At 30.3% G+C, this 11,044-nt stretch overlaps 1 non-coding gene across 1 annotated transcript; it reads left to right on the forward strand.

Annotated features, from left to right (window-relative positions):
• Nucleotides 1-275: 275 nt before the first annotated feature.
• On the forward strand, nt 276-382 carry LOC139865474 (small nucleolar RNA R71). Its single transcript, XR_011764992.1, has one exon. It is a non-coding gene; the product is annotated as a small nucleolar RNA R71 (small nucleolar RNA).
• Nucleotides 383-11,044: the final 10,662 nt, after the last annotated feature.

Genomic DNA, 11,044 nt, shown 5'->3' on the forward strand with positions numbered 1-11,044 from the left:
CCTTAGTCATCTTTTCCATTCGTCTATCGACAGCATCTATCTTTGCAGAAATGGAATCTAAGTCATGGCTAAAATCGGCTCTAGCTGCTTTAGATGATCTAACGATATCTTTTTCTTGGTGCCACTCATGTGAGTGGGAAGCAGTGTTATCAATAATTTTATAAGCATCAGTTTCGGTTTTCTTCATAATAGAACCACCAGCTGCTATATCGATGTCTTTCCTTGTAGTGATGTCGCATCCTTGGTAGAATATTTGTACTATTTGACAGGTGTCTAAACCATGTTGCGGACATCCTCTCAATAACTTCCCAAATCTTGTCCATGCCTCATATAGAGTTTCATTTGGTTTCTGTGTGAACGTAACAATTTCTCCTTGAAGTCTTACGGCTTTAGATGCCGGAAAGAATTGTTTAAGAAATTTTTCAACTAAAACGTCCCATGTATCAATCACCCCTTTAGGTAACGATTCCAACCAATCTTTGGCTTCTCCCTTTAAAGTCCAGGGAAATAACATGAGATATATCTGTTCATCCTCCACTTCTCTTATTTTAAATAGTGTGCAGATCCTATTAAAGGTTCGAAGATGTTCATTTGGATCTTCCTTCGGCGCACCACTAAATTGGCATTGATTAGTTACCATGTGTAGAATTTGTCCTTTGATTTCATAATCTGGCGCATTAATGTCTGGATGAGTAATTGCGTGACCTTGGCCAGTGCGTTTAGCTCTCATTCGGTCTTCCATACTTAGAGGTTCCAGATTTTCCATGATTGAATTTGTTGAATTTGAATCACTAGAGGATTCTGATTTAATGGTTCGTTCCTCAACAATCTCTGTTTGAATGATTGGTGGTTCCGGAGGAAAAATTAATGGTTCAGGATCTATGAATTGTCCCTGAATGTTCTCCGGATTCTCAATTGTGAGATCGGGTTCAAAAAATGGATTATCGGAAATTTGAATTAGAGTACTTGGTCGACTGGATGACGATTCTAAAGGAAAAGCAACGGTGACAATATTTGCTAGATGTCTTGATCTGGTTACAGGTGGTGAACGTACAAAAGGTGGTGAACGTCTTGCTCGGTGCATTCACTGAATATCCTATTAGTTTTTAAAAGGAAAGAAAAATTATATAAGTTATCCAATTAATAGACTTTTCTGATTTTGCCCACGTTTCGAATAGCCAAAAGATGCAGCAGAGGAGCAGGATTCGTTTGGTCTCAATATAATTGAGTACTGTTTGACTCCAGTAATCCGGTCCACGTACAAATCCAACTATTACTACGAACCAGAAAATTTTGATGTCTATCAATTTAACCACTTAAAATAAATTTTCGTAATTTAAAGAAATTTAGATAAGAAATAGAGAAAATTCTAAGTCCTAAAAACTAGAATGGCGAGAAATGAGAAAGAAAAAGAGAGCGTCGAAAAAGGTCGAAAAAGAAAAGGGTTGAAAAATAAAAAGCGTCGAAAAATAAGAAAGAAAAAGAGTGACTATGAAACTTTAAAACACTCGACTAACCCAACCTTATTACTATCACTAACTTAAAATTAAAATTGCAAATTGAGATTACTAATTGGAGTGATAATTGATACATAGGTAAAAGGCGTCGAAAAGTTCTAAAGCACCTAAATCTTATTCTAAAGAAAAAGCACTTAAGGGATTTTACGGCAAAACCTAAAAATCTAGAAATAAAAATAACTATGGCAAAAACTATATTTAAAACTAAATACGAGCGAAAAATACAAAAAATTACGCTAAAACAATTAAAAAGGGACAAAATATAAAAATATACTAAAAGTTGTAAAAATTACAATTTTTATAAAAATATTATTTTTATATTATTTATTTTATAAAACTATTAATTTTAAAATTTAATTAAACTAATTAAACTAAATATATAAAATAATTAAAACTAAACTAAATTAATTAATTAAAAATTAAAAACCTAATTAGGGTTTTAATTTAATTATAATAAATTATACCCCGTAATTAATGCTGATTAGGGTTGCTGGACACGCGTGTCAGGGTGGCTCCGCGAGTCGCGGTGCCACGTACCAGAAAACTCCGCAAGTCGCGGTGATTGAATTTTCAAATGAGGTGCAGGCCAAAATCGTTCGGTTTTTAATATTTTTTTATATATATATTTTTTATTTTTCTGTTTTAATATTTATATAAAATATTTATATTAATTAAATAAAAACTTATGTTTTAAAAAATAAAATAAAAATAGAAATACTTTATAATTTTATAAAAATCTTAAAAATAGATTTATATATATATATATATATATATATATATATATATATATATATATATATATATATATATATATATATTTATGTGGCGTTTTGCTTCGGCGTTCCCCGGCAGCGGCGTCAAAAATACTTGATGTGCGCAGAGGTGTATATGAAATAGCTTATATTTTACTAGGAAAAACTATTCAATACGATACAATTTTACACAAGATATTTATTTATTTATAGAATGGATATACTTAAACCTTGCTACAACACTTATAGGCAGTGTACCTAATCGTACAGTAGTGTAGTTTTTAGTAAGTCCGGTTCGTCCACAGGGAATCTTTTAAACAAAGCTTAACGCTATATTAGTTTTAATTTATAAAAATACAAATATATATATAAGTAATATTATTATTATAAAGGGGGGTTTTTACCGTTTAATGACCGGTTTGTCGATTTTTAAAACTTTAGTCGCAGTTAAAACCTAATGTAAAATATTAAATAAATAAAAGACTTAATTTAAAGCGTAAAGTAAATAACAATAATGAAATTGCGATAAATAAAAGTGCGATAAAATAAAATTGCGATAATTAAAAAGGTATGATAATTAAAAGTACAATTAAATACAATAACAAGAAATAAAAGTGCGATAATTAAAAGTGCAATTAAATATAAAATAAAGGAAATTAAATATGAAATAAAATAATTATGCTTATTTAAACTTCCGTAATCATGATGTTTGACGTGTTGATTTTAGTTTTATGCCCATGGGTTAATTGTCTTTTGTCCTGGATTATTTAATATGTCCGTCTGGTTTTTGTCCATAACAGTCCATCAGTCATAAATATAAAGTGCGAGTATCCTCGTCAAATTATCCTTATACCCGAAGTCAAATATTTCAGCTAATTAGGGACTTAAACTGTAACAAGGTTTTATTACTTTGTTTAATAATTACACCAGGTTATCGACTGCGTGTAACCCAAGGTTTTAATACTTTGTTATCAATTATGCCAAGTGTCCTTGTATATAATTTTACCTCTGTTTTAATAATTCTAGTAGCTATTAATCCATTCCCGTGTCCCGTTAAATGAACGATTATTCGTACATATAAATATCCCGCCCATCGTGTCCGATCGAGTGTATATGGTTATTTATAGGAACGTTCAATTGTAAATCTTTATATTAAAATTAACAAACTATCATTTAGTTAAATAAATATAAAGCCCATTAATAGCCCATAGTCTAATTTCAACAAATGTCGTTCTTTTGTCCAAACCCCAATTATGGTACAAAGCCCAATTACCCAATTTTAATATTTTTAGCCCAACATCATGATTACTTCGGATTAAATAAGCATAATAATAACTTAGCTACGAGACATTAAATTAAAAAGGTTGAACATAACTTACAATGATTAAAAATAGCGTAGCGTTACACGGACAGAATTTCGACTTACACCCTTACAACATTCGCTAACATACCCTTATTATTAGAAATTAAAATTAAAATTAAAAATATAAATATATATATATATATATATAAATATATAAATATATATATATATATATATATATATATATATATATATATATATATATATATATATATATATATATATATATATATATATATATATATATATACGTTGATAGAGAGATTGATAAAAGGATATATAAAACGTTCAGAATTCGCGAGCTTTTATAGGCATTTTCAGAATTTGGGGCTCCGCGAGTCGCGGTATTTTTGCCCTTCAAACTCCGCAAGTCGCGGAGTTTTTCTTTGCTGACGGTTTTAATATATAAATATAATATATATATAATTTATATAATTAATTATATATTATATTATATTCATATACATAGTTAACTTGTAATTTTTAGTCCGTTGCGTCGAGCGTTGAGAGTTGACTCTGGTCCCGGTTCCGGATTTTCGAACGTCCTTGCGTACAATTTAATATCTTGTACTTTGCGTTTTGAATCTTGTACTCTTGTAATTCTGAGACGTTTCTTATCAATAATTGGAACCTCTTTGATTGTATTTTGAGCTTTTTGGTCGTTTGCATCTTCAATTCGTCGAATCTATCTTTTGTCTTCACCTTTTATTATTTAAACGAATATCACTTGTAAATAGGACAATTGCAACTAAAAGCTTGTCTTTCTTGAGGGATAATGCTATGAAATATATGTTCGTTTTTAGCATTATCAGCCATCAAAACCTTCTGTTTTGTTAAACAGTTTAGTTCAAATTTTAGATGATCTCTGAAGCTAACTTGGTTGGTTCTAACACCAAGAAAAGGCTGATTTATACCGGGGTTATTCGACATGTATGTGTAAAATGGAGAAAAGCTCTTCATGGAGAACTCTGCCTTTGATGATATCAATGGCGATGTGATTGTAATCCTTAAATAAACTCCGAATAAGAACTTACATTGAACAATGTGTTATATGTTCATGAGATTCGTAGGAATCTGGTGTCCATATGGTTCTTAACCATATTTGGTGTCAGAATAGAATCTGATACAGTCAAGTTGACCAAGAACAGAATGATATGTTCAAAGTAAGTGTAATGGTTGTTAACAATGACATGAATTAGGTTGTTTCTAATTATGATTACGTAATTGTGTCTTCAAATGTGTAGCATGAAAGACATGCTCATTGTTAACTTAAAATTCAATTCGCGGTTTGATGACCCTGAACCACATACCAACATTCTAGGAATTGTGGGTTGAAAGGAAATAAACGAGACTATTTTTTAAATCGGTTGAAAGAATAACCGATTGAAATTAGTTAAAAGAATAACTGAACTCCTTGATATGATCTACACGGACGTGTGTGACATGAAATTCATTCCAACGAGGAATGGAAAACAAATACTTTGTTACGTTTATCGATGATAGATGAAGTATTGTTATATTACTTGTTGAAAAGTAAAGATGAAGCAATAGACACATTTATTGCTTATAAAAAATGTAGTTGAAAATCAACTTGAACGAAAAATCAAGGTCGTCCGCAGTGATAGAGGTGGTGAATATTTAGCACCTTTTGCTGCGCAAAATGGCATTAGACATGAATTCACTACACCTTACTCACCCCAATCAAATGGCACTGCTGAACGAAAATAAATAGAACCTTGAAAGATATGGTAAATGCCATGTTGGTGAGTTCTGATGTAACCCAGTCAATGTGGGGGGATGTCATCCTATCGGCAAACTATCTTTTAAATAAGATACCCCAAAAGAATAGGGATGAAACCCCATATGAGTTATGGTGGAAAAGAAAACCATCATATGAGGACCTCAAAGTGTGGGGGTGCCTTGCAAGGTAGTTGTCCCACTACCTAAGGCACAAAAGATAGGATCAAAGATTATTGACTGCATATTTATCGAATTTCCTAAACAAAGTTGTGCTTATCGCTTCCTTGTGCATGAATCCAAGATTTTGGATATACACAAAGGTTATATAATAGAATTGAGAAACGTTTCATTCTTTAAAATGTATTTTCATACATTACAAATGAACGTGAAAGTTCGTCTAGGATAGACGAGAAGGTGTTCAAGATGAGACACCTAATGAGCTAGTTCAATAGGAACTAGTATAACTAAAGAAACTTTCTCGATAAATGGCATACACATTATGCTTATAGAGGAACTAATGCTGAATGTATGAAAAAATATACATGCTATTTTAAACCCTCTTAAATGGTATATCTAAGGCGGTGTTTAAGTATATGACGTCGATTTTGACATGATACAATGGATATGGTATGACATCTATTGTGAGAAAAGCTATGGAGAATATAAATGATGCGTCTATCCGACTTAGCATGGTATGACTCTATATGGAGAAAAGATATGGTATGACTCTATCCGACTTAGCATATGCTGTAAGCAAACTAAGTAGATACAAGAGTAATCCAAGTACATCTCATTGGAGTTATATGATTAGGCTAGTTCGGTAACATATATCCTACAGTGATCGAGGGGCACGGTGATGCAAACTATATATCTGATACGAATGATTCCATAGCGACAAGTAGGTATGTATTCACACTTGGAGGTGTCGCTATCTCGTGGAAATTGTTTAAACAATTGATTATTGCTAGATCTATGATAGAATCATAATTCATCACTTTAGATAAAGCTGGTGAAGAGGCAGATGTAGTGACCCGTCCTAATCCATCTGGACGAAGTCTTCAACAGTTGATCCCATTGCGAGGTTCTAACCTCTATATGCCATGAACGACTCCATGTATTATGGTCAAATACACAGCGGAAGATTTCTTTCATACTTGAGAATAAACATGCTTTAAAGTGTCAACCAAAAGGTTGGTGAGTTCATAAGTTTATCATAAAACAATAAAATTCATCATTTTGATAGACCACAAGATTTAAATCCTGCATGGTACAAATGGGCCCGAATCCTATACCCACCTATAATGTACATGCGATATATTTTAAATTCAGTACACCTTTCTCGTGTACGAAATCATCTTTCATAAATCTTAGTAACCGTACACATATCTTGTGCACAAAAATAACATACACATAACCTGTGTATAAAATCATTCTCTCGATACATAACATTCACTTTTCATTGCTTTCATAGCTTGGCTTGGTAACCGACCTTAACATATAATGCGCATAATAATATCCCCAAAACAGAACATCTCGTCTGTATAATAATCATATAAACTTCGAAGTACTAAACACCACGCCCACTAGCCCTTCCGTCTAGTGAACATTCTGGGTGGGGGTGTTAAACCCGGTAGCTACCTTTAGGATTCACGTCAATTAGGCCTGCACTAATTCTCAAAATTAGTGATGTTCCCTAATTCTTAGGTTACCAAACAATAATAATCAGGGGAAAAATATTCATATCAATTGTGGCAATTATCACGTCCACATAATTCAATGGTGGCAATTATCACATCCACATAATTCATTCGAGGAATGTTTTGCTTGTGTCTATCTCGTCAAACATTTATAAAAGCATTTCATGTATTCGCAGTTCAAAATATATTTCAAAAGCATTTAATAAAGCAGTTATAAAAACAGCGCATGTATTCTCAGTCCCAAAAATGTAAAGAGTAAAAGGGAATCAAATGAACTCACAATACGATATTTTGTAGTAAAAATATTCATAAGACGATACTGAACAATGCAGGGTTGACCTCGGATTCACGAACCTATATCAAGTATATATATTAACACGCATAATTAACATGTAATAATAATCAAACTATTTTATGTATTTTACTTATTTAATTTAGTAACATATTTGTTATTTCAAAGGTTATATATATATATATATATATATATATATATATATATATATATATATATATATATATATATATATATATTTATTTTGTATATTAATATTTATACATATAGTTATACTAATACATATATATCTATATAATTAGTATTATATTGTTAAATCAAAAATTTGTTATATGTAAATATTTATGTAAACAATGTTATTAGGTTTAATATATAATGTTGATAAGGCTAAAAAGGAACATATATTTCATAGCAATATCCCTCCTAAATAATAGGTTTTCATATGTAATTGTATTATATTTTTATTGTAATTGTTTAAATAAATAAGTGCGAAGACAAAAGGCGAAAACGAAGATTTAAAGACACAAACGTCCAAAAAGCTCAAATGTACAAGATACAATTCAAAAGGTTCAATTTATTGATGAAAAACGTCTAAAAATAACAAGAGTACAAGTTACAAAACGCAAAGTACAAGATATTAAATTGTACGCAAGGACGTTCGAAAATCCGAAACCGGGACATGAGTCAACTATCAACGCCCGACGCAGTGGACTAAAAATTACAAGTCTACTATGCACAAGAATATAATATAATATATAAATAATTATATTAATTATATTAATTATTTATATTTTATATTTATATATATTATGTCGACAAGCTAGGTTCCAAACTGGGATGAACTGGATTTACGAACTCCGCGACTCGCGGAGTTTGAAGGGTAAATGTGCCGCAACTCGCGGAGTTTGAAATTTCAGAAATGTCCTATAAATATCAACGAATTCTGCCGAGTTTAAAAAAACATAATAATAATAATACTCCGTAATATATAATAAATAAATATATATATATATATATATATATATATATATATATATATATATATATATATATATATATATATATATATATATATATATATATATATAGTATAGGGTAGTTTTATATTAGATTAGTTCTGGTTATGTAAAGGTTATTTTTACGGGTTTTGAAGTCGAAATTTTGTCCGTGTAACACTACGCGATAAATACTCAATGTAAGTTATGTTCTCCTTTTTAAATTAATGTCTCGTACTTAAGTTATTATTATGCTTATTTAAAACGAAGTAATCATGATGTTGGGCTAATTACTAAAATTGGGTAATTGGGCTTTGTACCATAATTGGGGTTTGGACAAAAGAACGACACTTGTGAAAATTAGACTATGGGCTATTAATGGGCTTTATATTTGTTTAACTAAATGATAGTTTGTTAATTTTAATATAAAGATTTACAATTGGACGTCCCTATAAATAACCATATACACTCGATCGGACACGATGGGCGGGGAATTTATATGTATGAATAATAGTTCATTTAACCGGACACGGGAATGGATTAATAGTCACTAGAATTATTAAAATAGGGGTGAAATTATGTACAAGGACACTTGGCATAATTGATAACAAAGTATTAAAATCTTGGGTTACACGCAGTCGATAACCTGGTGTAATTATTAAACAAAGTATTAAAACCTTGTTACAGTTTAAGTCCCCAATTAGTTGGAATATTTGACTTCGGGTATAAGGATAATTTGACGCGGACACTCGCACTTTATATTTATGACTGATGGACTGTTATGGACAAAAACCAGACGGACATATTAAATAATCCAGGACAAAGGACAATTAACCCATGGGCATAAAACTAAAATCAACACATCAAACATCATGATTATGGAAGTTTAAATAAGCATAATTATTTTATTTTATATTTCATCGCACCTTTAATTATTCGTCATTTATATTTTTTGTTATTTATTCTATTTTGTTAATTAAATTTACTTTACGCTTCGCTTAAAATATAAAATCGACAAACCGGTCATTAAACGGTAAACCCCCTTTTATATATTATTATATTTATATATTTATATATTTTTGTACAAATGTAATTATATAAAAATATAGTGTAACCGTCTCCCTGTGGAACGAACCGGACTTACTAAAAACTATACTACTCTACGATTAGGTACACTACCTGTAGTGTTGTAGCAAGGTTTAGGTATATCCCATCTGTAAATAAATAAATAAAACTTGTGTAAAATGTATCGTATTTAATAGTTTTTCCTAGTAAAATATACACTATTTCACGTACCCCTCGCAATGACATCAAGTTTTTGGCGCCGCTGCCGGGGAAATCGGCGAAACGCTATATTTTTAATTTATTTTTGTATAAATATATTTATATATCATTTTAGAAAAATAATATAAAATTTAAAAAAAAAACACGTTTTTCAATCTCCGCGACTTGCGGAGGTTTTCTGGTACGGATCACCGCGACTCGCGGAGCCGCCCTGGCAGACCTGACCACGGAACCCTAATCGCATTTAATACGGAGTATATTAATTATTATTATTTTAAAACCCTAATTAGTTTAATTAATTTAATATTTAGTTTTAATTTTAATTAATTAGTAATAATTAATTTTAATTAGTTTTATTTATATATAAAAATTAATACTATTATAAAATAAATATAAAAATAATATTTTTATAAAAATAAGTAATTTTATCACTTTTTATAATTTGTATCCTTTTATTTAGTGTAATCATAATATTTTGTATATTTTTTGTTCGCAGTTAGTTTTAAAATTAGTTTTTGCATAGTTATTTTATATGTATAGATTCTTAGGCTTTGCCGTAAAATCCCTTAAGTGCTTTTTCTTTAGATTAAGATTTAGGCACTTTGGAATTTTGCGAAGCCGTTTTTCGCTTTAGTTTTAAATAGATTTTAGTGCCTTTAAGTAATTGCCGTTTTCTGAATAAAATTGCATTTACCTTTAGACCTTTAGGCGCAACTTTTTAGATATAATTTTTAGACTTTTAAGTTTCGACGTTTTTCTTTCTTATTTTTATTTTTCGACGTTTTTCGACGCGTATTATTTTTCTTTCTTATTTATCGACGATCTAGTTTTTAGGACTTAGAATTTTCTCTATTTCTTCTCTATAATTTCTTTAAAATTTCAACGAAAAATTATTTTAAGCGGTTAAATTGATAGACATCCAAATTTTCTGCTTCGTAGTAATAGTTGGATTTGTTAGTGGCTGAGTTGTGAGCTTCTGATTTAAAGGGTTCTGGCTCCCTGCTGCATCTATTGGCTATTCGAAACGTGGGCAAAAGCATAAAAGTCTATTAATTTGATAACTTATATAATTTTTTTTATTTTATAACTAATAGGATAATTAAAATTTGGTAATAAGCGCATTATGAAAAGTCTCGAAGATATTTTGGAAACTCTTTAGGACATACGAAATCAATACTCTCAACCGAGTGTTGATGACAATTCGTTCGTGTCATAACCCGTCCTTAACCATAAGAACGTGTTAGATAACGTATGATTTCATTGCGAGGTATTGACCTCTATATGCGACATTTTTAAAAGAAAACTACATATATTTTACATTACAAACCACAAATCTTATTTTTGATACAAGCTTTAGACGATAGAAAAATGATTATCGTTTAGCGATAATCTTCGACTTACAAA

The sequence above is a fragment of the Rutidosis leptorrhynchoides genome, chromosome 8 (genome assembly GCF_046630445.1).
Source record: "Rutidosis leptorrhynchoides isolate AG116_Rl617_1_P2 chromosome 8, CSIRO_AGI_Rlap_v1, whole genome shotgun sequence".
Lineage (NCBI taxonomy): Eukaryota > Viridiplantae > Streptophyta > Magnoliopsida > Asterales > Asteraceae > Rutidosis > Rutidosis leptorrhynchoides.